At 37.6% G+C, this 23,596-nt stretch overlaps 1 protein-coding gene across 9 annotated transcripts in view; it reads right to left on the minus strand.

Moving 5' to 3' along the window:
• The window catches only part of CRACD (capping protein inhibiting regulator of actin dynamics), a 272,284-nt gene that overhangs the window by 96,458 nt on the left and 152,230 nt on the right, over positions 1-23,596 (minus strand). The window contains exon 1 of one of the 9 annotated variants that reach the window (XM_072748929.1): positions 19,642-19,798. The exons of 7 other annotated variants lie outside the window; for them this stretch is intronic. The gene's annotated coding sequence lies outside the window, so the exon portion shown is untranslated. Of the gene's footprint in view, positions 1-19,641; positions 19,799-23,596 lie in introns of those variants that run through there. One more of the 9 variants, XM_072748932.1, reaches the window with a different exon arrangement.

Raw genomic sequence — 23,596 nt, forward strand, 5'->3', positions numbered from 1 at the left:
TGCACCGGGAGCCCGACGTGGGATTCGATCCCGGGTCTCCAGGAACGCGCCCTGGGCCAAAGGCAGGCGCTAAACTGCTGCGCCACCCAGGGATCCCTAAGCATCTGACTCTTGACCTCAGCTCAGGCCTTGATCTCAGGGTTGTGAGTTCAAGCCCTGTGTTGTGCTCCACACGCGGAGTGAAGCTTACTTAAAAAAAAAGAAGAAGAAGAAAAGAAGAAGAAAGAAGAAGAAAGAAGAAGAAGAAGAACTGAAGGAGAAATAGAGTTTCAAGGACAAGGAAAAAAAGTTAAAGGAGTTCATTACCAGTAAACTGGCCTTACAAAAAATGTTAAAAGGACTCCTTTAAGAAAAAAAAAAAAAAAAAAAAAAAAAGAAGGCTATAGCTAGAAGTAAGAAAATTATTAGTTCATGAAAATTATGAAAGAAAAAAATTTCATTGGTAAAAGTAAACATACAGTAAAGGTAGCAGATCATTTATAAAGCTATATGAAGATTAGAAACATAAGTAGTAACATGAATTATATCTATAAAAATTAGTTAAGAGATACACAAAATTTAAAAATGTAAAGTATTATGTCATTCACATAAAACATTGAGGGGGGTAGTAAAAATGTAGTACTTCCAGAATGTGTCTGACCTTAAGTGACCATCAGCTTAATGCAGACTGCTATATACACAGGATGCTATATGTGAACCCCATGGCAACCACAAACCAAAAACCTGTAATAGGATACCCAAAACATAAAGAGAAAGGAATAAAGAGAATAAAAGTCATCAAAGCTCAAGGGAAAAAAGAAGAAAGGAAGAAAGAATAACTACCAAAATAACCCCAGAAAATAATTAAACAAATGGCAGTCAATAATTTAAATGTAAATACACTAAATGACCCAATCAAAAGACACAGAGTGACTGAATGGATAAAAAAAAACAAGACACAACTATATACTGCCCACAAGAGATTCAATTCAGATCTAAGGACAAATAGACATTGAAAATGAAGAGATATAAAGAGATTTTAACAAGAAAAAAAAAAAAAAGCTAGGGTAGCAATACTTGTTTATCAGACAAAATGGACTTGAAAGCAAACACTTTAGCAGGAAACAAAGAACAGCTTTATGTATTGATAAAGGGATCAATCCAACAAGATATAACATTTTTATGTATCTATGCACCCAACAATGGGAGCACCTAAAAATATATATAAAGCAATATTAACATATAGAAAGGGGAGAAATTGACAGTATTACAGTGCCAGTAGGGAACTTGAACATCCCACTTGTATCTTCTATCAATGGATAGATCATCCAGACAAAATCCATAAGGATACTGGCTTTGAACAACACATTAGACCAGATATCAAGCATCTTTTCCAACCACAAGGTTATGAAACTAGAATTAATTATAAGGGAAAAAAACTGGAAAAAATGCAAACATGTGAAGGCTAAATGACATGCTACTAAATAACCAGGGGTCAATGCAGAAATCAAAGAGGACATAAAAAATATATGGAGATAAATGAAAATGAAACATAGCAGTTCAGAATCTTTGGGATGCAGCAAAAGCTGTTTTAAGAGTGAAGTATAGGGGGATTGCTGGGTGGCTCAGCAGTTTGGCGCCTGCCTTTGGCCCAGGGCACGATCCTGGAGTCCCGGGATCGAGTCCCACATCAGGCTCCTACCATGGAGCCTGCTTCTCCCTCTGCCTGTGTCTCTGCCTCTCTCTCTCAAATCAATCAATCAATCAATCAATCAATCAATCAATCTTAAAAAAAAAAGAGTGAAGTATATAGTGTTACAGACCCACTTCAAGAAACAAACAAAAAAAATCTCAAACAACTTAACCTCACACCAAAAGGAACTAGAAAAAAGATAGACAAAACCCAAGTGAGTAGTAAAAGAAAAGAAATCATAAAGCTCAGAAACAAAATAAATGAAATAGAGACTAAAAACACAATAGAACAGATCAATTAAATCAGGAGCTAGTTCTTTGAAAAGATCAACAAAATTGATAAATCTTTAGCCAGACTCATCAAAAATGAGAGAGAGAGAGAGAGAGAGAGAGAGAGAGAGAGAGAATATGCAAATAAATAAAATCAGAAATGAAAGAGAAGGGACACATGGGTGGCTCAGTGGTTGAGCACCTGCCTTTGGCTTGGAGCGGGACCCAAGCCGCTCGGGATCCGGGATCAAGTCCCACATCGGGCTCCTTGCATGGAGCCTGCTTCTCCCTCTGCCTGTGTTTCTGCTTCTCTCTCTCTCTCTGTGTGTGCTTCTCATGAATAGATAAATAAAATCTTAAGAAAAAAAAAAAAGAAATGAAAGAGAAGTTACATCCGGTATCACAGAAAAAAGAGAAAAGAGACTACTATGAAAAATTATATGCCACCAAAACAAACAACTTAGAAAAAATGGATAAACTAGAAACATACAGTTTTCTAAAACTGAATCAGGAATAAATAGAAAATATGAAGAGACCAATTACTAATAATAAAATTGGACCAGTAATAAAAAAAACTCCCAACAAACAAAAGTCCAGGATTAGATGCTTCACAAATGAATTAAACCAAACCTCTAAAGAAGAGTTAATACCTACTCTTCTCAAACTATTCTAAAAAATAGTAGAGAAAAAAAAAATAAAAAAATAAAATAAAAAAATAAAAAATAGTAGAGAAAGGAATGCTTCCAAATTCATTTTTTGAGGCCCACATTATCTTAACAAACCAAAGGGACCACAAAAAAATATTATAGCCAAATTTCCCTGGATGAACATAGATATGTATGTTCAAAATATCTGCAAGCCAAATTCAGTGATACATTTTAAGTATTATCCATGATAAAAGGTGGAATTTATTCCAGGGATGCAAGGATGTCTCAATATTCATAAATCAATCACTGGGATATACCACATTAACAAAATAAAAGATAAATATCATATAATCATCTCAATAGATACATAAAAAGCATGTGACAAACTTCAATACCCACTCATGATAAAAACTCTCAACAAAGTGGGCTTAGAGTTGAGAACATATGTCAACATAAGAAAGGCCTTATATGAAAAATTCATAGATACTCAATAGCTAAAAGCTAAAAGCTTTTCCTCTAAGATCAGAAACAAGACAAAGATGTCCAATATTGTGACTATTATTCAAAGAGGTACTAGAAGTCTTAGCAAAAACAATTAGACAAGAGGAAAGAAAAAGGCATCACATTGATAAGGAAGGAGTAAAACTGTCACTATTTGTAAATGACATGATCTTATATATAGAAAACCTTAATGACTCCACCAAAAAACTATAAGAACTGATAAATAAATCCAGTAAACATGGGGATCCCTGGGTGGCTCAGCGGTTTAGCGCCTGCCTTCGGCCCAGGGTGTGGTCCTGGAGACCCAGGATCTAGTCCCGCGGCTTCCTTCCTGCATGGGGCTTGCTTCTCCCTCTGCCTGTGTCTCTCTCTTTCTCTCTCTCTGTGTGTCTCTCATGAACAAATGAAATCTTTAAAAAATAAATAAATAAATTCAGTAAACATGGCACAAAATCAATATACAGAGATCTGTTGCATGTCTATGCAAGAAAACAGCAGAAAGAGAAATTAAGAAAACAATCTTATTTACAATTGCATTAAAAAGAATAAAATGCCTAGGAATAAATTTAACCAAGGAGGTGAAAGACCTGTATCCTGAAAACTGTAAGAAACTGAAGACAACAAAAATAAATGGAAAGATGTGCCATGTTCTGGATTGTACAAATTAATATCGTTAAAAAGTCCATACTACCCAAAGCAATCTATAGATTCAATGCAATAATTATCAAAATTCCAATGATATGGGGATCCCTGGGTGGCTCAGCGGTTTGGACTTGCCTATGGCCCAGGGAGCAATCCTGGAGTCCCGGGATCAAATCCCGTGTCGAGCTCCCAGCATGGAGCCTGCTTCTCCATGCTTCTGCCTGTGTCTCTGCCTCTCTCTCTATCATGAATAAATAAATAAATCTTGAAAAAAAATTCCAATGGTATTTTTTACAGAACTAGAACAATCACAAATTAGTATGGAACCACAAAAGATCCCAAATACCAAAGCAATCTTGGGAAAAAGAACAAAGCACAAGGTATCATAATTCCGGATTTCAAAATATATTACATAGTTCTAGTAATGAAAGCAGTCACTGGCACAACAATAGGTTTATCAGTGCAATGAAAGAGCCCAGAAATAAACTCACACTTATATGGTCAATTAATCTATTACAAAAGAGGTAAAAATATACAATAGGGAAAAGACAGTCTCTTCAATAAATGGTGCTGGGAAAACTGGAAAGCTACATGCAAAAGAATGAAACTGGACCACTCTCTTACACATTATATAAAAATAAACCCAAAATTGATGAAAGACCTAAATGCGAAACCTGAAACCATAAAATTCCTAAAAGAAAACAAAGGTAATAATTTATTGGACATCAGCTTTAGCAATATTTGTCTTTATATCACCTCAGGCAAGGGAAATGAAAACAAAAATAAACTACTGGGACCATATCAAACTAAAAAGTGTTTGTACAGTAAAGGAAACCATCAACAAAATGAAAAGGCAACCTACTAAATAGAAGATATCTGCAAATGATATATCTGATAAGGGATTAATATCCAAAATATACAAAGAACTTATAAAACTTGACACCAAAAACTCAAAATAGTCCAAATTAAAACACGGGCAGATGACCTGATATTTTCCAAAGAGGACAGACATATATAGGTGGTCAAGAGACACATGAGAAGATGCTCAACATCACTAATCATCAAGGAAGCCAAATCAAAACCACAATAAGTTATCACCTCACAACAGTCAGAAAGACTAGTATCAAAAAGATAAGAAGCAACAGATATTGGCAAGAATGCAGAGAAAAAAAGAACCCTTGTACACTGTAGGTGGAAACAAATTTTTGCAGCCACTATAGAAAACAGTATGGAAGTTCCTAAGGAAATTAAAAGTAAAAATACCGTATAATCTAATATTTCTATTAATATATAATTATATAAATTATATATTATTATATAATATATATTATATATATAATATATAATATTAATATATAATATTATATATAATATATATAATATATTATTATATAATTTTAATATATTATATTATATATATTACTGCAACATTATTTACAATACCCAAAATATAGAAGCATCAACAGATGAGTGTCCATCAACAGATGAATGAATAAAAAGTGATATATATATATAATAGAGTATTGCTCAGCCATCAAAAATAAAATCTTGCCATTTGCAACAACATGGATGGACCTAAAGGACATTATGCTAAGTGAAATAAGTCAGACAGAGACTGACTATGCAATTTCACTTACATATGGAATCTAAAAAACAAAACAGAGACAGACTCAAAAATACAGAGAACAAACTGGTAGTTGCCAAGAAGGGATGGGGGTGGTAGAATGAACAAAATAGATGAAGGGGATTAAGAGGTACAAATTGAAAGGGATTAAGGGGTATAAAATAAATAATTCAAAGGAATGAGAAGTATAGCATAAAGAATATAGGCAATAATACTGTAAGGTGACAATAACTTTGTAGGTTGACAGACAATAACTACACTTTATCATGGAAAGCACTGCACAATGTATGTAATTGTCAAATCACTATGTTGTATATCTGAAACTAGTATAATATTGTATGTCAATTATACTTCAATTAAAAATAAAATTAAGGGGTGTTGGGGTGGCTTAGTCAGTTAAGCATCTGACTCAATTTTAACTCTGGTCATGATCTCAGGATTGTGAGATTGAGCCCCTCATGGAACCTGCTTGAGATTCTCTCTCTCCCTCTTCTTCTGCCCCTGCCCCCCACTGCTAGTGCTCTCTCTCAATTAATAAGTAAATAAATAAATTAAATTTAAATTAAAAAAAAGTTCCTGCCTCCAGCAAACTTTTGGTCTAATGGGGGAAAAAGAAGCAGAAAATTATAGTGTGGTAGGTACTATAATGGAGAAGTACAGAGTGACACTGAAGTATATCCAAGGGGTAGCTTAATAAATGGATTCAGAAGAGATTAATTCTACTTTTATGAGTGAAATATGATCAAATCCTTAAGGTACTCAACAGCACTTTACTATTATATTGAATCATGTATAATTTAGAAAACTATAGAAATTCTTTTTTTTTTTTTAAGATTTTATTTATTTATTTGAGAGAGAGAGGGAGAGAGAATCTGGAGCAGATTGCACTGAATGCAGAGCCTGACTTGGGGGCTCAATTCCACAACCCTAAGATCATGACCTGGGCAGAAACCAAGAGTTGGATATTTAACTGACTGAGCCACCCAGGTGCCCTATAGGGGTTCTTTCAAATTTTTAAAGTACAATATATATATATACAAAAAGTGGACATATCTTAAGTGTACAGCTTGATGTGCAACCAGCACCCAGATCAAGATATCAAAGAATAGCAGCATCTAGAAGTTTTTCTTAAGCTTCCTTATACTGACTTAAAATAGCACAGATAGGTTTTTCTTATATATTTTAAGTAGACTCGCCATCCAGCGTGGAGGCCAAAGCAGGGCTTGAACTTACAACTGTGAGATCAAGACCTGGGCTGAGATCAAGAGTTGGACACTTCGGGCAGCCTGGGTGGCTCAGCGGTTTGGTGCTGCCTTTGGCCCAGGGCATGGTCCTGGGGACCCAGGATTGAGTCCTGCATCAGGCTCCCTGCATGGAGCCTGCTTCTACCTCTGCCTGTATCTCTGCCCTGGCTGCCCCCCCTCATGAATAAATGAATAAAATCTTAAAAAAAAAAGAGAGAGTTGGACACTTAATTGACTGAGCCACCCAGGTGTCCCAATTTTTCCTATACTTTTTAATGGAATCATGGAGCATGCTCTGTTTTGTATCTGGCTTTGGGCCTAGTTGTGGATTGTTAATTATTACTGCTGTTTTGCATTGTTTGTATGAATCCACATATTTATTTCAACATATAGGCATCCTAGTAGTTTCTAGTTTGAGGCCACTATTAGTATTACTCCTATAACATTTCAGAACAGGTGTTCCAGTGAATATATGCATGCATATCTGTTAGATACTTAGTTAAGAGTAGAGCTGCTGGTTCCTAGGGTATGCATACATTCAGCTCTAGAAGACAGGCAATGGGAGTTTTAATATCATTCAAAAAAAGGACAGAAATAGCACTTGAGAAAACCTTTACACTCTAAGATTAAACAAAAAGCCAGGATATAAAACTATATATATTCAAAACTACATGGGGTTTTCTGTTTTGTTTTTTTTTTTTTAATTTTTCAAAAATTTTTAAAGTAAACTCTATGCCCAATGTAGGGCTCAAACTCATGACCCTGAGATCAAGAGTCACATGCCCTACTGACTGAGCCATCCAGGAACCCCCAAAAACTATGTTAAACTATCATGGCACACAGGAAAATGACCTGGAAGGAAAACAAATCAGAAATGTAAAAGTGACTGTTTCTAAGGGGGTATCTATCAGCAATTTCTTTTCAACTTTTCTCTATTTTCTAGGACTATTGAGCATATTACCTCTCATATACATTTTGATCCAAACCCACAGAGTACCAAAGAGAAGACAGTTATGATGTTCAGAAGCTATGACATTCTCCAATCTGCAAGGAATTTTGTGAAGGATTGTTGAATGACTAATACAGAATTCTATGTCACCTACCTAGCCCATGTTTATAATATGTTCTTATACTTTGTGGCAAAATCTTAGATTCACAGAAAATCAGAATTGGAAAAAATGATAGGACTCCTCTGGTCCACTTGCTTTCAAATATTTTTGGCTCTGGAAGCCTTTATTTGAAATTTCACATCAAACTTAATATATACAAGTGAGACACTGGGAGCATTTTAAAGAGGCTTGGGAATCAGAGCCCTGTCTGCTGAGTCCTCTAAAGTGAATAGGTTTGAAATGTCAAGAATCTTTAAGAGATACTGTTTAAAAACCACTGATCCAATTCAATCCATTCATTTTCTGGAAAAAGAAGCTGAAACAAGGCCATAAAGCATGTTAGCTACAGAATCAAATTTTCTGATTTGGAGTCTAATGTTTTCCAACACATCACTGCTTTTCAAGTGGACCTGATACTCTCCAAACACAGTAACAATTTCTACACCCCTATGTCTCCCACCCAGGCCAGCACAGACAGATAGCAGTGCTCAGAACATCTTTTTTTTTTTTAATCAAAGAATTGATATACAATAGCTATTCAATTGGAAAAGGCCAGATTAGAACCCAAAGTTAATTATATATAGAAAATGCTATACATGCTTTTTATAAAAGGAGCTAAGGATCATCTCAGTCTCCATGCCTAGCCTCCTCAGTGGCACCAAGGACATTTCCCAGTACCAGTAAGGAGTAGATTAAGAACTTAAATAATAAAGCAGCGGGGTATGTAATGGACTTAAAACCAAAAGCAGTAAAAAGTCTTAAGACTGAAGAAACTCTTCCTGCCCAGAGCAATTAATGTGGTGAACAGATGGGAAGGGAAGCAGACTATTTTCAGGCTTTAAAGGGAAGATAAGAGATATGAAGAAATAATAAGCAGTAAACCCACAGTGCAGGAGCAAACACAAGGACATGTTTTTCTTTTTTCCAAAAGATATTTTTAGTGCTGGCAGTAACTGCTCAAAGTGTTTCCCTGTAGTTGTTTTTCCATCATTATGAAGGAACTGAGTATTGGAGAGACAGAATTAAAAATCCAGAATGGAATCACAGAGCAGGGGCATCAATGGATGCAAGAGGGATGAAAATGAGCTTCCAAATTCTGGTATGTGTCTTACCCCAAGCTGAGTTTATAAAAAGGCAGCCTTCCCTATATTCATAAAATAGGGTGCAATACTTTTAGAATTGGTGCATATGATGAACATCATGAGGTGGCATTTGTATCAGTAAGAAAGGATCAGGGCATATGTTCAGTGAAGTTTTGTTGTGAATTTTTTATTGTGTTGAAGTTATTTCCTCCACTGGTAGTCCACACACAGCATAGCACAAGCCCTCCTCTGTCGATTCACATGCTACTGAATAAGCTTGTCCTGTGTGCAGTTTCTCCCATTATAATTCATTTGGTCACACTTACAAGCTTATTCTTCCTGTGTCACCATTGTCATAATGTCATAATTTCTGACATTTGTAGAAGACTTTATGACTTTCAAAGTATTTTTCACATCTATTTTCTCATTTTACCCTCATGACATCTTTGTGATGTGTACTTGCCACTGGACTTAGATAAAGAAACTTATGCTCCACATTATTAACAATAAGCAAACTATGAAGAAAAGCCAAATGTCCATCAACTGATGAATGGATAAAGAAGATGTGGTATATATATACCACGGAATATTACTCAGCCATCAAAAAGAATATTTTGCTATTTGCAATGATGTGGATGGAGCTAGAGTATATTATACTAAGTGTAATAAGTCAGTCAAAGAAAGACAAATACCACATGATCTCACTCATAAGTAGAATTTAAGAAAGAAAACAGATGAACATATGGGGAGGGGAAAAAGGAAAAAAAAGGGGAGAGGGAAACAAACCAGAAGAGACTCTTCTTTTTTCTTTTATAAAGTAGGCTCCATGCTCAGCATGGAGGGCTTGAACTCATGACCCTGAGATGAAGAGTTGGCCACTTAACCAACCGAGCCCAGGTACCCCTAAACCATAAGACTCTTAACAATAGAGAACAAACTGAGGATTGATGGAGGGAGGTAGATGGGTAATTGGTATTAAAGAAGGCATTTGTGGGGTGCCTTGGTGGCTCAACTGACTGTTTGACTCTTGATTACAGCTGAGGTCATGATCTCAGGGTCGTGAAATCAAGTTCCACATCAGGCTCCATGTCCAGTGTGGAGTTTGCTTGAGATTCTCTCTCTCTGCCTCTCCCTTTGCCCTTCCTCTGCTCTCACACATGCTCACATGTGCACTCACTTTCTCTCTCTCAAATATTTTATAAAAAATAAATTAAAAAAAAAAAGAGGGCATTTGTTGTGATGAGCACTGGGTGTTACATATAAGTGATGAATCATTGAATTCTATTCCAGAAACCAATATTGCACTGTATGTTCACTGAAATTTAAGTTAAAAAAGAAAATTATGCTGTAAGACTGTGAGTGATGACTCCAAGATCTCATGGTTAATAAGTGGCCAGGTGAAACAAGAACCTTGAACTTCACGCAGCCCAGGTGGCTCAGCGGTTTAGCACTGCCTTCAGCCCAGGGCGTGATCCTGGAGACCCCGGATCAAGTCCCACACCGGGTTCCCTGCATGGAGCCTGCTTCTCCCTCTGTGTCTCTGCCTGTGTCTCTGCCTCTCTCTCTCTCTCTCTCTCTCTGTCTCTCATGAATAAATAAATAAAATCTTAAAAAAAAAAAAGAACCTCAAACTTCAAGTTTTTAGTCCATCATTCTTCTCTTACAGCTTACTTTCTACTAAAACACATATAACACTATCCGATGTTTCCTAATGTCCTTTTGATAAATACCACCACAGCCTCCACGTGGCTTTTCACTTCCTCCCTATCTGGTGCCTTCTCCTGTTTAACCTTCTCTCACACTTCTGTCCAATACACACTAGCTGCTTGCTCAAAAACAATACCCTCACCCAGAATATCCTTTTTTCCTTTTCATTCCACCAAATTCTATACAGCCTTCAAGGCTCAGCACAAATATCTGACAGATATAATCTTCCATTAAAAGCAATTCATGTCTGAACCGCACGTTTTGACATTTCATTATATTCAATATAATTTGCAGTAAACCATAACTGTTAAGTTATTTGTTACACCACGTCAGTTATTTTATATTTGTTCAATGTGTTGAAATTTTGTTCCTGTTAAAGACCAAATCCTTCAGTGGTAAAGCATGATATAATATACCTTTACTCATGAACATGTACTAATATCTAGCACAGAGGAGGCACTCAATAGCAAAAACAGATGATTTTTGTTTTTGTTTCAGTGCCGTACCTAGCATCATAGGAGGGCACGGTCATCAAGATGACTAGGGTTAGGAAAATAAGGCAGAGTTTCAGTCTTAAAGGAACTGGGGTACCAGGAGGGCTCCAAGGTAGGGAGCTACCTCCTGAAACTAGGTATACAATGAAAGCTGAACAAGCAGCAAGGCTGATCTGATGCTCCATATACATGTCCTACTTGAGAAAGAAGACTAGCTTCAATAGTGGGCCAGGAATGAGCTCTAGGTGGACATTAAACTGCTCCTAAGAGACAGAGAGAGGGAAAGGAAGAGAGGAAAAGAAAAAGAGTGTGAGCTCTAACCTAAAAAAGTTACCTTCTGGAGGACAATTGGTAGGTATGATATATATAAGACACCTGCCGCTGATCATGCGATATAGAAGTACATTTTTAAAATCCAGGTAATTCTCTAAGACAATGCCCAGCCCACATTTGCTTTTGTAAATAAAGTGTTATTGGAACACAGGCACATGCATTTTTTTAAGCCCTGCCTATGGCTACTTTTGTACTACAAAGATGGAGTTGAGTCGCTGCTCCTGCAAAGCCTAAAATATTCATATCTGGTCCTTTAAAGAAGTTTGCCCACCTCTGCTATAAAATCTGGTTCTGCTTTTTATAGAGATCATAAAGCAATCTTTGGCAAGGGAGACTCAGAAGCTGTCCACAGATTCAGGGAGGCCAGAACATTTCTTTCTGTTACTGACAATCCATTGCTTTGGTCTATAACCCCATCACTTGATCATTCTTAGTGTATTTATATGTGAAGCTGAGATTATTTTACCTACTCTTATCTCCTAGGACTGAAATTTCCTGGCACCTGTGTACTATGTCTATCTAAGATTATTTACTAATGCTCGTGTTCATGAGAAATGTTAGGGCAAAGAAAAAAAAAAAAGAAATGTTAGGGCAGGCAGAGAATGAGTTGTCAGTGTATGACAGTCAGGTAAAGTAATTACAGCAACAACTTGCTTATCTGACTATAAGGAAGCAGTAGATTTTTTGAGTTAACAAAAGTATATCCTTCACATTATGTTTATCATTTTTAGTGGAATCCTTTCTTGAATGTATTTCATCATAAATTTTGTCATTGGAACAGAGTATATTAAACACATTTTAACCATTTTTTGCTGACTCAGAATCATCGTAATGAAATTTGTTACATTATAGCCCTCTAGGGCCACTAAAGAATGGAGGTTAATTGAGCTAACACAAAAGAGCTAAGAAAGCTGATTTTGTAGTTCTTGTACCTGCTTTTCTCTTTGCATTCTCAGCAGCCCTCCTACAGGAGAATGCTAGAACTGGAAAGTGGTCTAAATGCACTAACAATCTCGGGGATCCCTGGGTGGCTTAGCGGTTTGGCGTCTGCCTTTGGCCCAGGGCACAATCCTGGAGTCCGGGGATTGAGTCCTGCGTCGGGCTCCCAGCATGGAGCCTGCTTCTCCCTCTGCCTGTGTCTCTGCCTCTATGTCTATCATGAATGAATGAATAAATAAATAAATAAATAAATAAATAAATAAATAAATAAATAAATCTTTAAAAATAAATAAATAAATGCACTAACAATCTCATGCTGAAATTCCTAGATTTAAAAAAGAAGTGCTGATTTAATGGGATGGTTTGTGTCTTAGTCCATTTAGGCTGCTATAACAGAATAGCATAGACTGGGTGGCTTATAAACTATAGAAATTATTTCTCACAGTTCTGGAGGCTGGAAGTTGGAGATCAGGTGCCAGCACGGTCCAGTGAGGGCCCTCTTCTGGACTCCAGACTTCCTATTATGTCCTCACATGGTGGAGGGGGCCAGGGAGTTCTCTCGAGTGTCTTCTATAAAAGCATTAATCCCATTCAGGAAAGCTTTGCTTTCATGACCTTGTCACCTCCCAAAGGCTCCACCCTCTAACACCATCACCTTAGGCATTAGAATTTCAACATACAACATTCAACATTCAACATTTCAATATATATATATATATATATATTTTTTTAAGCTATATTTATTATAGGAGGGATAGTATGCATACTCTCACACGGGACAGGGGTTGGGGCAGGGGCAGAGGAAGAGGAAGAGAATTGTCTCCATTTAACAATGATGAACTAAAGGAAAGTCCTAAATATTTCTACCTGATAAAGGGTAAATCTAGCTGTAAGATTTTTCCTTTTAAGGAGAATTTAATCACCTCATGACTCAAAATCAAATATAATACAAAAAATAAAGGGTACCTGGAACAAGAGAAAGATGGAAGAGAGAGAAGAGAAATAAAAGGGAAGAAAGAAGGAAAGGGTTGAGGAAGGCGGGGACAAATAGAGGGAAGAGAAAAGAAGATCAAGAGGAGAAAGATAAAGAAGATTAATACCCACTCAAGATGTTTTTATTAAAAAAAAATTTACAATGTTTAGAGAAGATCACAAATGAAGAGCTATTTATCTTACAAGAATAAGAATGTGCCTAAGGGAAGACTGATATTTTATGGCCTAAGGTGTATATCCTCTGACACTTAATAAACCAAATCTGATACAAACTTTAAGGATACCTGGCTTTCAGCTCCAGGGCAAAGGAAACCTGTATGTCATCTGCTGTCAGGTAATGAAGAAAAAACTCGGTTTAAGACAAAAGCAAATATATGATAAAACAGTACTAGCAACTGAGGAAAAAAACAGGTTTGAATCAGGATTAAAGAAGTGGGAGGTTTAGTCAACACAATGGAAAGGAATGATGAATAAAAGACTGGAAAAGAGTAGGTTAAACCATCACTACTTATAGATGATACGATGAAAAACCCAAGAAAGTCACAAAAAACTACTAAAACTGAACATTATTCAGTAAGTCTGATGGAATATGAATAAGGCTTTCAGAAACAGTAAACTAAAGATATAATAGATGAAAAGATCTCAACTATAGTAACAGCCAAAACAACAAAATCCCAAGGAGTAAAGTTACTAGGAAAATGAAGGAATATAGGAAGAAAACTTGAAGACACTTCTAAGGGACAAGCAAGGGACCAAATGGAAAGGCGGACCATGGTCTTGGATAGGAAAATGTGACATCATTCTCTTGAACCTCATCTAGAAGTCAAATGCAATTCCAGTAAAAGTAGTAGGAAAATCTCTAAGAGGAGAGTAATAAGGCAAAACCAGATAGTCCTACCAGATATTAAGATGTTTTACAGACTCTCAATAATTAAAATAGCATGAAACTATTGCATGAATACACAGATTCATATGAGAACAGAAAGTCTAGAAAATCAATCCAAATACATTTTGGAATTTAATTGATTTAAAATGTCATCTTAAATCAGTGGGGAAAGACCATTCAATATATGTTGTTTGTATAGCTTGACAGCCAACTGGAAAAAGATAAATTAGAACCAATATTCACACCATACCCCAAATCAAACTCCAAGCTGAGCAAAAATTAAAATGCTAAATATGTAACCAAGAAAGCACAAGAAGCCATACACAAAAAATGAGAACCTGATATTATCTGCCCCCTGGTGGAAGGACACCTATGAAGTAGTCTTCAAAAACAAAAAAAAAACCAAACAACTACTTAAATCTGATAGTGCCTGCCTTGATCCAATGACCAATTTAAAGAAACAGAAGAACACAGAAACTACACTGCAGGGATGAATCTGTAAAATCCATATTATGGGACATTCTGACACTCAGGACATTCAGAGTATAATACTCCAGTGAAAAATGCAAGAATAGTATGTCTGCATACATATTTGTTAGAAGGAAGGAAAGAGGGACTTCTGGGTGGCTCAGGTTGTGATCCCAGAGTTCTGGGATCGAGTCCCACATCAGACTCCCCATAGGGAGCTTGCTCCCTCTGCCGATGTCTCTGCCTCTCTGTGCCTCCCATAAGTAAATAAATAAAATCTTTAAAAAATATATGGAAGGAAAAACTAGAGATTAATATTTTCTTGTATATATATTAAAAATCTCTAAAGAGATTCATATAAAACTAAAAACAGTGGTATCTTAAGGAGGGAAAAATTGGCATTAGGGATGAGATGGGAAGAAGACTTCTTTATACTTTCTAAACTCGAATTTTTGACCTTTGGAAATCTGTCACCTATTTAAAAATTAGAGAAAGAAAACAAAATTAAAGTACCAATGAACTTAAAAAAAAAAAAAAAAAAAAAAGGACAGCAGCTCTTCACCTTGAAATGACCATGATAAAAGCTCCCAAGCAGCAGTTTCTGTAGAAGTTAACAGCAAGCAAGAGATAATGAGCACCTGAATTAAGGTAATGTGTCTTGCTTTTTTCACTGGAATATTACAATAGTTTCCAAATTCATTTTCCTGACTGCAGTCTTGCACATTCCAATCCATACTCCATAGGGCTGTTAGAATATCTTCCTAAACATTGCAATGATCTTCCTAAAATGCAGATCTAATCATGTTTAAAAACTTTTGGAGGGATCCCTGGGTGGCGCAGCGGTTTGGCGCCTGCCTTTGGCCCAGGGCGCGATCCTGGAGACCCGGGATGGAGTCCCACGTCGGGCTCCCGGTGCATGGAGCCTGCTTCTCCCTCCGCCTGTGTCTCTGCCTCTCTCTCTCTCTCTCTCTCTCTCTTTGACTATCATAAATAAATAAAAATTAAAAAAAATTTAAAAAAAAAACTTTTGGAGGTTTCCTAAAAAATTAAAAAATAGAACTACCCTCCACCCCCCAAAAAAAGAACTACCACATGATCCAGCAATTTTATGTCTTGGTATCTATCTGAAAAAAATGAAAACACTAACTCAAAAAGATATCTGCACCTCCGTGTTCACTGCAGCATTATTTTAATAGCCAAGACATGGAAACAACCTAAGTGTCCACTGACTGATGAATGTAGAAAGAAAATGTAATATATATGGATACAATGAAATATTATTCAGCCATTAAAAAGAACGAAATCTTGCCATCTGGAACAACATGGATGGATCCTGAGAGCATTTTCCTAAGTGAAATAAAATTCCAAAAAAACTGAGCTCTTACAGAGAACAGACTTGTGGTTGCCAGAGGTGTCAGCGGAGAGGGGATGGGGATATGGGTGAAGGGGATTAAAAGGTAACTTCCAGTTATAAAACGAATAAGCTATGGGGACACAATGTACAGCATTGTGACTATAGTTAATACTGTATTGCGGAGAGCCTGGGTGGCTCAGTTGGTTTAGTGTCTGCCTTCAGTTCAGGTCATGATCCCCGGGTCTTGGGACTGATCCCTGCATTGGGCTCCCTGCTCAGCAGGGAGTCTGCTTCTCCCTCTCCCTCTGCCCCTGTGAGCACATGCGTGCTTCCTTGCTTTTTTTTCTCTCTCTCTCATGCACATGTGGTCTAAAAATAAAATCTTTAAAAAAAATTAATAATACTGTGGTTGCATATTTGAAAGTTGCTAAGAGAGATCTTAAAAGTTTTTATCACAAGAAAATAATCTGTAACTATATATGGTACAAATGTTAGACTTATTGTAGTAATCATTTTCCAACATATACAAATATGGAATCATCCTGTATACCTGAAACTAATATGTTAGATGTCAATTAAACCTCAATTAAACAAAAAACTTTCAGCGTCTCTCTCTTACCTACTGAATCAAGTTCAACTCCCTAGCATGGCACAACATTCAACATCTTTCATAGTCTACCTTTAACCTACCCCTTTTCCAAGGGTTTGCCTTGTAACTTTTCCCTACAAATCCTAAACCCCAAACACATTGGATTACTGATTGGATTCTGAATAAATCAAGCACTTTTTTCTCTGTCCATGGTAATCTCCCTGCCTTGAACTCGTATCTTCTCTTCTCCAGCTAAGACCCAGCTAACATGCTCCAACTTTAGGAGGGCTGCCCTTACTTCCCCCAACCAGAACTTGCAGGGACCATGCTCCCCTAGCAAAACTAATTTCCCCCTTCCATCAGCCTCACAGAGTCCTTTGTTCAAATAAGATAGTGCATGTCACAGCAGGCCACTACTATTATTTGGTCTAGCCAGTACTTAATAAGTGAATTATCATGCCTTACAGCCAACCCAACTCCTTCTCCAATGATCCTAAATTCAAAGAATGGGATTCCAAAAGATAATCAAAAGCCAGGCTTGTAAAAAAAAAATTACTAGTTCACTGAAATGAATTTATTGGCTTGTCTTCAATCCAGATGGTTCTTGAAATCAACATCCTGTATTACTCACACAACACATCGAGAGCAGCAGTGAAGCTTGTGCCCTTCGTCCAACAGGCTCCAGCAGGCTATGTGACTCCTTCAAATAGGAACAACTTTCCCCTAGGCATATACCAACTAAAACTCCACTGTCTAGTTTCTTAGGGAGGAGAGTGAAGCTGAAGAGCTTGTTAATGGAGAATCAAGAGTCATAAGGACAGAAAAATCACACACTCCTAATTAGATCCCTGTGCTAATCTCCCAGAAAGCAAGGGAAACCTTCAATTTTACTACTTTTTTTCCTTGCATGTATAGGATATTTGACCTGATGAGCAAGTAAATGGCTATAGAAATACTGCAGAGCATTGATAAAGACAAGGGCGTGGGTGCTGATCAAAGTGCTGGAGTAGAGGTGCCCCTCCAGACAAGGGGCCCTGTAGCCACAGGCCCCACCTACAGGTAGGTGTCTGAGCGCTTTTACTCCTTTTCTTTTTTCTTTTACTCAAATGTCATCTTTTGGTCTCCTTTCCCATATTTCTTACAACCAAACTGCCCTAATTTTACTTTCCTCTTCTTCCTTTTTATTTACCTGCAGTGTTATCGTACTGCAAGCTTCAGTGCACCTAAAAGTCATTTATGTTTTCACAGGTTATGCTCAATCTCTGACCCAACACCATTTAAAATTTCACCAAACACAACATTTAAGCACTGACCTAAATCATTACTAAGAACCTCTTCTTACCCTGTGGCAACCCTGGAATCACATGACTGAGCTGGAAGGTATGTGAGAGACAGAGAGATGAACTTATTTGTCCAAGATCACCGTAGTTACCTGCAGAACCTTGATCAGAGTCTTGTTTTCCTAATATCCAGTTCACTGTTATTTCTATCATATCGAACTATCTCCATTCCTTTCATTTTTTTCCCCTTACTCTTAGATACAGTTTTCAAATTTCTGTTTCCTAACAGACTATGGGCAAGCCCACCAGAATCCTCAAACAAAGGAATTTTCTGGTACCAGGAGCACTGTCTTGAATTATATTCAAACTCCCTCTTGCGACAGGCGTCCGAGAAGTAGAGGCAGGGTGGGCAGAGAGCTGGACTTGGGGGGAGCTATTCATCTTCAGTTAGATGAATTCATTCTTAGTTCATCTAGTTCTGAAGTGACCTGGTATTATGACCTGGTATTATATCTCTTTCATAACATGAGTAAGTTGCATTCAGGGCAGTGAAGGTCATAAGGCAGACTAGGCTCCACTACAACTACTTGCCAAGTATCAAGAAAGATGGCAGATTTCATTGCTCTGTGTTATAGACCAAAGTAAGTGAAAGGAACAGTTATCAGTATAAGATAAATATTTCCAGTGAGAATCTTCCTGCAATCATCCAAAAGCCTTTTGGGGAACAAATTATTTGTAGCCACAATAAGAAGAAAATTCCTGCATATTCAAGTAGACATCTGTTATGAATCAAACTTTGTCCCTCCCAGAATACTTTGGAGTCCTAACCCCCAGGACTTCAGAATGTGAACTTATTCAGAGACAGGGTCTTTACAGAATCATCACATTAAAATGAGGTCATTAGGGTGGGCCCTAATCCATGTCCTTATAAAAAGGGGAAATCTGGAGAGAGGCAGATAGAGAGGGAAGATAATCTGAAAACACAGAGAGAATATTGTACTAGCCGGAGAACACCTGAGGCTACCAGAACCTTCGATTCTGGGGAGAGAAATGAAGCAGATTCTCTTTCAGAGCTTTCTGAAGGATTCAATCCTGCCAACACCTTGATTTGGACTTCTAGTCTCCAGAACTGTGAAGAAATGAATTTCTGGTTCTTGATTTGTTTTCACTTTCTGTTGTGTAAACCACTAGTACATGGTACTCTCTTATGGCAGCCCTAACAAACTAAAACAACAACTGATGACCAAAGGGATTCTAATAACCCCCAGCCAATGCTGGCAGGAATCAACTTCAGTTTAACACAGGGACTACCTCTTAATGCTAACAGAAGGTATATAGCTTAGCTCACCACAGAAAACAAATCCAAGAGTTTTTCCACTTCAGAATAATTTACATATTTATGCAAAGGCCAATTTTAAATGATGCTTCTCTAAATACCACACTGACACTTTTTCCAAACTAGGGGAGAGTGGCCGCAAGCATGTGTGCATGCCCGCCCCCCCCCCCACATACACATGCATGCACACACACACAGAGTGTATCCCTCTATTTCGCTTTGAATAGATCAGAAGTTCCCACAGTTGCTGGGACTATGATTGCAACAATTCCTGTCAGTTTAAGCAGATGAGATTGAACAGCTGCATCTTCAATACGCATCATTGTCTTAAAAAGATGCTCAGAATGAATTACAATTACAGAGCTGTCAAAAAGGGTTATAATAATAGCATTTATTCACCACATTTACAAGGCCAGACATACACAAAAGGAAATAAGAGCTAAAAGAAAAAACCCCACTCCACATTACTTACCTCAGCAGGAAATTTGGTTGAGGCGAGAAAAGAAGATGAGTTATCATGCAAAGAGCATAGCAACAACAATGCTCTGTGTTTCCAGAGGGTCCTCCATCCCAGAAGTCAGAGGCGCTCTAAGTCATCATCTGGTAGAGACTCATCTCTCTTTTACAATTGGAAAAAGGAGGGCCAGCAAGGTTGCCATGACTCACCCACAGTTACAGACAAGAAAGGGAGGAGCTGGGACCTGAACCAAGAACAAGGGTGACTCCCGCCAGTGGCCTGAACAAGGAAAGCAAAATCAGGACAGCCAGATCTGGCCCCTTGTTTTGCTCTCATCTAGAAGAGACTATTAATTTATCCAGCAATTATTTATCATGCAGCTCTTGGAGAAGCTTGAATATTGTCCTTCACTTCTGCCAGAAAAACACAGGTGAAAGAGGGGAAGAAAATCCTCAACTGCCATTTATGCTAGTCAATTCTGTTACTAATCAATAATGCATTCCGAACTACCGGAAGAATGGTACAATTCACTTAGTCACCTTCAACCTCAGTGTCTGAAAGATAAATTGAGGATAGTAATGTTTGTGCAGTGAGAAAACTCCTTGAATACAAAAAAGAAACCCTGCTAACTAGATCATCATGCAATCCAGCAATCAACAAATATCTACTGTGTTCCCTCTTTGTGTACAATGTGCTAGAAACTGTCAGGGACACAGAGGGGTGTCACATTTAGACTTGTTTCTTAAGAGCTAAGTCTAGTTAAAGAGATAAGATACAAAGAGAGAAAATGCAAAACAAGGCAGTACATATACTGTATTTTAAACACCTAATTTAGGCATATAAACAAGTTCAGAGCAAGGAGAAAATTAATTGACTCATACCAATCTACTTTTCACCCTTTCTTTCCTGAATATGATCATATAATGGCAGCTTTCTTGGCACTCTAAGGTTTACCTGTGTGTTCTAAAAATTTATTTCAATTGGTCATTCAATTAAATCTTCCTTTCCACTAGTAAGTGGTATTTCCATTATACATAAAGTCCCAGCCCATTCCCCCATTTTACACCCTTGCTTGCTGGCAGTGGAATGAATCACTGGGGAAAAAAATAACACATATCTAACAGTGCCACATATGATGAACTCTATGATGTTATAGGAGCTGTTCTCTGGATTAAGACTAAAGCTAACACATGATATTATTCTCCTATCCTGTGCTAAGGGTAGGTATCACTTATTGATCATGTCATTATTTTTCTGCTCAGTGCAAATACCGCTCTACAATCTTTTTTAACATAGTACCACTGGAAACCACTAGTAAATAATCAAAATTGACTTGTGATAACTGAAGCTATTTGCAATTAAAGTCAAATTTTTATGTCTAACTGCTTAATAAGCTAATTATGTCATATAAGAACTGCTCTGGTTTGAAAATGTGATGAGCAGAGAGCATGATTCAAAGACAAATGTGACAGTGAGGGACAGCTACATCCCAGTATCCATTCTCCAGTTCCTTAATAAAATGTTAAGCTCCATTTTTAGCAGGATACCTGGCTATCTGCTAAAAAGTCTACAGCTAAGTTCTGGGTAATGGGATACAGTGAACTTCCAGGATGTGTGCCTAAATGGGTGGAGAACGCACATTAGGGTTGGCCAAGGAACAAGAAAGAACTTAGGTCCCAGACGTCTTTATGGAAAGAGTCACCATATTGTGCTGAGGGGTCTACCCCTAGGTTGTTACAAGAGATAGAAATAAATTTCTATTGTATTTGAGTTACTGTTATTTTGGTACTGCTCTTTGTGGTCAAGCTTATAACCTGACTGGTAAAATAAGCACCTATTAATTCATGCTAACCTAGTGAACCAATTCTTTTATCAGGAACAAAGCAATATGGAAGGGCAAAAGGAAGTTTTGCTTTCAAATAAAAATCAAAGACAATTTTCTTCCAATCTGCTTTAAATATTTCCAGGGGTAAGAATCTCATTTGCCAATAAATTTTGCATTTATGGAGAGAAAGGGTGAGCAAGCACATCTATCTTTGCATATAAATCTGATCATATGGAATATTTCATATGGAAGTTCCTACAATACTGAGCCACAGGAATAGTGAACTCTGTTTCAAAACCACAGACCCTCTTTGCCATCAGAAATGGCAAACAAATCCGAAACAAATCTGAGGATCTACACTAGTAAATAAAATAAAGTATGTTTTTCTATAATGAGTACTGGACTTATTTTAACTTCCAGCTCTTTTCCTAACATGTGCACAGACATGCACACACACACACACACACACAGACACCTGAACACTCAAACACATCCATGCTTACTTATACTCACACAGAGAAATGCATACAAACAAAACATTTACACAGGTAATAAAGAGTTTAGAAAAGAAATGGGAGCTTAGTCATTGGTTCTGGATGATTTAGGCTCTTATAAAGTACATTGCCATAGTCTCTGACCCACTTTAAACCATTCCTTGGTACTACTGTAGTCTGGATACCAAGTAAGACAGTTGTATAGCAACTCAGCATGGCCCTTCTGTTACCCTACTGTAATTTCATGGTAAGAACAAATGCAAAATTTTCAAAGGCGAATAAGAACAAATTCCATCTCCCATAACTCTTGGTATGTGCATTATTTATTTCTGGTGGGTATGGGAAAGGAAGAGAATCTAATTTCCTAATTTTTAAATGTCAGCACCCATTTTAAAAAACCTTCTTAGGACCTGACCTTATTTACCTCAATCCTCACCTTTTCCTGGCTTATTCCCAGGCAAAGGCAGCCAATAATCACAAGACTATAAAGATTACAATGACTCATTTTTCTCTTGGTATATTTCATTGAAATTTTTCCTTGTTTAAACGTTTCATTTCACTTAAGAAGTGAGACCTAAAACCTCACCAATTTAGAATGATGGAAGAAGAGTCTAATGGATGTTTGCCTACTACTAAAACGTCTCATTCAGTGAAGCTGGGGAGATGGACTGCCCTATCCCAATAATAAACCATTTAAATCATAAAAAAAGGAATTTTAAATATATAAAAGCAAAAACAACCCAAAAAAGGGCCAAGAGCTACAGCCTAAAGTGTAAACCAGAGCTTAGGTACTCAAGGACCCCAAATCCAGGGATTTTGATTATTGTATCAAGAAGAAAGGACAAGGGCGCCTGGGTGGTGCAGTAGGTTGAACATCTGACTCTTGGTTTTGGCTCAGGTCGTGATCTTAGGGTTGTGGGACTGAGCCCCACATTGGACTCTGCTCAGCATGGAGTCTGCTTGAGACGTGCTCTCCCTCTGCCCTTCCACCCCATGCATGCTCTCTCAAATAAATAAATCTTTAAAAAGAAAAAGAAAGGACATTCTAGCTTATCTATCTTGCCACTGCATCAAAGGACCAGCCAGGCTGTCCCCCAGGCAAGGTGACTGTAGGATGATGCAGGATACCCCCTGCATGAGGATGTTCAGCCAAGTATGCTAGAAGTGAATGAACCCCAGCTTGCCTACCACTCATTAAGTGCCAGGCCAGGTGCTCTGGCATAGAGCTGTGTCTGCCTGAAGGAGGGCAGCTTTTTTGAATATGCACAAGGTTTTGAATCATGGGCCCACGGGGCTGCATCTGCCCAGAGAGGAAACTGTAGGATAGTAGATTATGCCATTTCAGCATATGCCTCTTTGGCATATGGATTATTTTGAGCTGAAGGCAATTGAGCAGAAGATACAAGAAAAGCTCTCTGCCCTGCCTTTATTTGCCTAGACAGAGGACATACATTTAACATACACTTACAAAACTATCATCCTATCCTCCCCCTCTCTACCAAGAAGGACAAAGTTTAGGACTGGAGACAACTTAGATCCTTATCAGCCTGGAGATGGCACCAGAAGAATCTATCTAGCTTTTATCTTTCATTAGTTTCTTCATATATTTTGCCTTCCCACAATTTGTCACCCCTGGAAATTCAAAGCCCCT

This window comes from Vulpes vulpes, chromosome 2 (genome assembly GCF_048418805.1).
Source record: "Vulpes vulpes isolate BD-2025 chromosome 2, VulVul3, whole genome shotgun sequence".
Lineage (NCBI taxonomy): Eukaryota > Metazoa > Chordata > Mammalia > Carnivora > Canidae > Vulpes > Vulpes vulpes.